Consider the following 6,000-nt stretch of genomic DNA (forward strand, 5'->3'; position numbering starts at 1 on the left):
AATGAGAGGCGGAGAGCTTCATCAACATTGCTCCTTATATGTCCATTTTGCATCATGCTTTTATATCAATATTTATTGCATTATGAGTTGTTATTACACATTATGTCACAATACTTATGGCTACTCTCTCGTATTTTACAAGGTTTATCATGAAGAGGGAGGATGCCAGCAACTGGAATTCTGGCTGGAAAAGGAGAAAATATTGGAAACCTATTCTGCACAGCTCCAAAAATCCTAAAACTCCACGGAAGTCACTTTTGGAATTAATAAAAATTATTGAGCGAAGAAAACACCAGAGGGGGCCCACACCCTGGCCAGGAGGGTGGGGGCGCGCCCACCCCTACTGGGCGCGCCCCTATCTCCTGGGCCCCCTGGTGGCCCTCCGGTGCCCATCTTCTGCTATATGAAGGCTTTTACCCTGGAAAAAATCATAAGCAAGCTTACGGGACAAAACTCCGCCGCCACGAGGCGGAACCTTGGCGGAACCAATCTAGGGCTCTGGCGGAGCTGTTCTGCCGGGGAAACTTCCCTCCGGGAGGGGAAAATCATCACCATCGTCATCGCCAATGATCCTCTCAGCGGGAGGGGGTCAATCTCCATCAACATCCTCACCAGCATCATCTCCTCTCAAAACCCTAGTTCATCTCTTGTATACATTCTTGTATCAAAACCACAAATTGGTACCTGTGGGTTGCTAGTAGTGTTGATTACTCCTTGTAGTTGATGCTAATTGGTTTACTTGGTGAAAGATCATATGTTCAGATCCTTAATGCATATTAATACTCCTTTGATCATGAACATGAATATGCTTTATGAGTAGTTACGTTTGTTCCCGAGGACATGGGTGAAGTCTTGCTATTAGTAGTCATGTGAATTTGGTATTCGTTTGATATTTTGATGAGATGTATGTTGTCTCTCCTCTAGTGGTGTTATGTGAACGTCGACTACATGACAGTTCACCATTATTTGGGCCTAGAGGAAGGCATTGGGAAGTAATAAGTAGATGATGGGTTGCTAGAGTGACAGAAGCTTAAATGCTAGTTTATACGTTGCTTCGTAAGGGGCTGATTTGGATCCAGTAGTTTCATGCTATGGTTAGGTTTACCTTAATACTTCTTTTGTAGTTGCGGATGCTTGCAATAGGGGTTAATCATAAGTGGGATGCTTGTCCAAGTAAGGTTGTACCCAAGAACCGGTCCACCCACATATCAAATTATCAAAGTATCGAACGCGAATCATATGAGCATGATGAAAACTAGCTTGACGATAATTCCCATGTGTCCTCGGGAGCGCTTTTCTCATTATAAGAAATTGTCCAGGCTTGTCCTTTGCTACAAAAAGGATTGGGCCACCTTGCTGCACTTTATTTACTTTCATTGCTTGTTACTCGTTACAAATTATCTTATCACAAAACTATCTGTTACCTACAATTTCAGTGCTTGTAGAGAATACCTTACTGAAAACCGCTTGTCATTTCCTTCTGCTCCTCGTTGGGTTCGACACTCTTACTTATCAAAAGGACTACGATAGATCCCCTATACTTGTGGGTCATCAGGTCCCTCCAAGAGATGCATTGTTGCATGTGCCTAGGGTGACACCTCCCGCGCCCATACACGAGGGTGAACAGCAAACACTGGATGCAGCACAAAGCTATACACATGTAAGTATCCATTAAAAAACATACAAGCACAGTCCACCCCCTAGTACTGTGATAACACCATCTAACATTTTCATCACTGTGTTTCTGTTTGCTCAGTATTGCGTGCAGCCACCTAACATTGAAGCTTACATTCTGCCAAGGCTAGAAATGCGCTTTGAAACTTTTGAAGAAGCAAAGAACTTCTACAACGTCTATTCAAAGCACGCGGGTTTTGCTACCAGGGAAGGTGTCAGGACCCCAACTTAATGCCACACCGATCTAGCATGTAACACCTCATATCACTTTGCGGCCTCACGCGCGGTATTCCCACGGGTGTCGCCTTACCAGGCCTGGGACCATTTGCGCCTTTTGGCACATGTATATGATAGTGTCGCTAGCATCCATATGACAAGGAGCCCGGGCTGACATGGCTAGTCGTGAAAAAGTGGCACTAACTTACAGGGACAAGCATACATGACCCAGCAACGAACGTGTCGGTCATTAGCGAGTGAATCTCGGCTGTAGCAGCTGGGCTAACAGGACTCCGGTAAACCGGGCTGTAGCAGGCTAACAGGACTCCGGTAGACACCGCGTGACATTTCCCCGAAGGGACAGACACAGGAACAAAGAAAGACACATGCCGGCCAGCCTAAGTGTTCCGGAGCAGTAGCAAGCTACCATGGCTCAGTGGAAACACTAGGAGACATTTCCCGGTAAGAGAGGCTACCAAGGATAAACAACTAGATAGTCAGATCCCACACATACCAAGCATTTCAATAACATTCACACAATATGCTCGATATGTGTGAATACAACATGGCATCACAACATGACTCTACAACTCAAGTATTTTATTCAATAGGCTCCGAGGAGTGAGATATTACAATCATGGGTCTCATGACCCAACATTCAGAGCATACAAGTCAAAGCACAAGCGGAAGCTTAACATGTCTGAGTACAGACATCTACAAATGAAAAGGGCTGAGAAGCCTGACTATCTACCCGATCCTGCCAAGGGCACAAGATCGTAGCTGAGGTAACAAGCTAAACGTCGAAGTCCACGCGAAATTACTAGTGAGACAGAAGTCTCTCTGCAAAAACATAAAATAGGCAAATGTGAGTACAAATGTACCCAACAAGACTTACATCAGAACTAACTACATATGCATCATTATCAACAAAGGGGTGGTGGGGTTTAACTGCAGCAAGCCAGCTTTGACTCGGTGGCTATCCTAAGCTACGACTGCAAGTAACTCTTTTGAGGTGGCTGTCGGATTTCGGGTTCCAGCAAACCCTTGAGGTTCGAACACTGGGGTGCGCGCGGAGATTTCGCCCTCTACCTACCTGCACCCCGCCGACTCGCTAGGATCTAAACTACGGAAGGAACAACACAAGAGACATAGAGTTTATACTGGTTCAGGCCACCATTGCGGTGTAATACCCTACTCCAGTGTGTGGTGTGGTGGATTGCCTCTTGGGCTGATGATGAACAATACAAGGAAGAAGAGCCTCGCGAGGGCCTGTTCTGGGCTGGGACGATGAACTGCTAGGGGGAGTTCAGTCGCTCTCTCTACTCGTTTCTTGGCGAGGATCCTGTTCGTCTCTACCTTGTGGTGGCTAGTCCTATTTATAGGCAAAGGCCCTGGGCCTCTCCCCAAATATTGAGCGGGAAGGGCGCCAACAATTGACCATTTTGAAGGGGAACATCTGGTACACTTATCCTGACTAAAGTTGGTCCTCGCCTGTCAAAGGCTCTGGTGGTGACACCTGCTTGGGCTCCACAATGACTTCCTTCCTGCCGTTGGGATGGTCTTGGTCTTGTTGCACCGAAATGGATGCCTTTGCTTGATGCTCTCGCCTGCGCTTGATCCCTTTGCACCAAAGAGGAAAGGAGGACACTACGCGGGCTGGCACCCGACTGGCGCCCTTGGTCATTATGGCTTGCGTCATGGGCACCTCGCGAGGTACCCCGCCTTGATCTCTCCGCCTCCTCGTGAGCCAGCCTGATGAGGCCGTGCCTGAGGAAGCTTCTTGTCGTCCGCCCCGCGAGGCTTGGCCCCTCGCGAGGGTCTTGAGCTTGTGTTGATGAAGATGGGCCATGCTGGCCCCCTTTGAGCCACGCCGCAGGCCGCAGGCAGGCAAATCTGGGGACCACCGTTCCCAGAACACCGACAGTAGCCTCCGGGCCCAAGGCGCGCCCGGACTTGGCCGAGCAGAGGGGCGAAAGGGCAAGTGCGAAGCGCCGCGGGCCCTAACAGCCTACGGCCTTGGCCGCCGCGTGGCGGTTGATGGGACGCGGGCGTCTGCACTCCCCCACGACGCCTCGGCAACTGCACGAATTGACAAATCCCTGCATGCAAAGCGGGTCATGATTACCTGCAATCATGGAGGTCGACGGTTGGCCTCCTTTAGCTTTAAGTACGGCACGGCGCGTGCCCTTCCAGTCTATCTCTTCTTGCTTCTCCTTCTTCCTGGTCCTTGCCTCGTCTTGCTACAATGGCTCCGATCCGCCGGTTCTCTGTGGCGGAGAAAGGAAAGGCTCCCCGAGAGGGTCCTGACCCGCTTCCGCCGAAGAAACGGCTATCCCTCTGCCATCGGGGTGAGGGCGCCCATCAGGAAATGTTGAGGCCCTGGTGCGAGCGGCCACCACCAGGTTTCCCTCTTCCCTTGTACGCCCACATCGAGGGCTCTGAAGGAGTCGATGCCGAACGCCACGGGCGGCGCCGCCGTCGGCGCCGGCGGGTCACAAAGGTGTGCGTCTTTCCCCCTAGAGTCCACGTCGAGGGCTCCTCCTGAGAGTTCATGCTTCACGCCGCCATGCCTCCTCAATCTTGGATTCGCCTTCCTCCTTTCTTCGCCTCCGTCATCCCGTAGGGGGAACTCCTGGGGCTCTGGCTGCAGCACGCCGGCTGCAGCACCCTCGCGACCGGGGCAGAGGTCGCGGTCGTTCCCCGGGCGAGGTCTTTATGACTCGAGGCTGGGGCGAGATCGCCCGGGTCTGCAGGTCAAGGGGCGCACTCGCGATCCACCTGGAGTACGACGGTGCTTCGATGATATTCTTCAAGGTCTTCGATGCGGAGGGTCGCCGGCTGGAATGCTGCCCCGAGAGAGGTGGTCGAGACCCCACTACGGCAAGGCCGAGGCCAGCTAACCGCTCCCTTGGCAGCTCCTCAGGCGGTGGAGGCGCTGGAGGATCCAGCGACTTCACCGAGCTCTGCACGATTCCGGAGACGAGCGACGACAGCTACGAGCCCCCGAGCCTGCGCCGCTCCCGGAGCAGGGCGGGCTCGTCAGGCCGTCACCGCCTCTGATCTGGATGGGGTTGGCGCCAGTGCCGGATGACCCACTGTTGATGACAGCGTCTTCTGCAGGGGCGCGTGTAGTTAGTGTTCTTTAGGATCTGTTCCTTGCGAGGAATCAAAAACGCGCCCCATGGGGGCTTGTAAGGTGCCTGCGGGCCTATCTGTTAATATAATCCTTGCCATGGAGTAGCGCGAGTTGCTCATTCCGTCTTAGCTCAGTTCTTCCTTTCGAACCTCGTGAGGGCTTGATGCTCTGCGCCGACAGATCCCAGTCCCAAGGTGGCTTCAGCCATCGCTGGTATGCCAGGTCGTGATGCCGTGGTCAAGGCCAGGAGGTGAGCGGCCCGACATCCAGTAAGAGCCCCTGAGTCGCGATGCTCAGGAGGTCCCCCTTAGCGCTCAAGCAGCCATCATTCGGTGAGAAAGGAGAGCGACGTTGCTAACACAGGATTGCATTAGGTGCGGGGACGGTGCCATGGTAGCTGGGGCTTCTGGGTGGTGACTTATCTCAAGAATCAGGGACGCCCCCTGGGTGTGTCTCCAGGTCCATGCATCGGCAGGCGAGGGGTTGCTTGGCAAGGTCCTCGCGTGCCTCTCCCTTCTCGCCTTCGCTCCCCTTTCTGCTCTACGTCCTCGGGTCCCGGCTCTCGAGCGAGTCTCAGCCGTCGCTGGTATGCCAGGTCGTGATGCCGTGGTCAAGGCCAGAGGGTGAGGGCTGGAGAGCCAGTAGGAGCCCTGAGTCGTGATGCTCAGGTAGCCCCCTTTAACGTGCAAGCGGTTTGCGCGGACGAGAGTGAAGAAGACACCGTGAGGGCCTCCCCTGACGCTGCTCCTTGAAGAGATCCTACAGGCTCATCACAGAAAGGACGAGAGTTTGCCATGACAATCGACAGTCAGCCGTTGGTTGCTCTGGAGAGGTGGTGAGGCACTGAGGGCTCGACGAGGCGGCGCTATGCGGGGCTGCCGCGGCCAGAGCTTAGCCATTCAGGTTTGTCGGCGTTGCAGGGACGGACCCATGCGCAAGCGTCGTGCCGTTTGGGAGCAGCTCCATCAGTTGGT

This window comes from Triticum aestivum, chromosome 5B, assembly GCF_018294505.1.
Source record: "Triticum aestivum cultivar Chinese Spring chromosome 5B, IWGSC CS RefSeq v2.1, whole genome shotgun sequence".
Lineage (NCBI taxonomy): Eukaryota > Viridiplantae > Streptophyta > Magnoliopsida > Poales > Poaceae > Triticum > Triticum aestivum.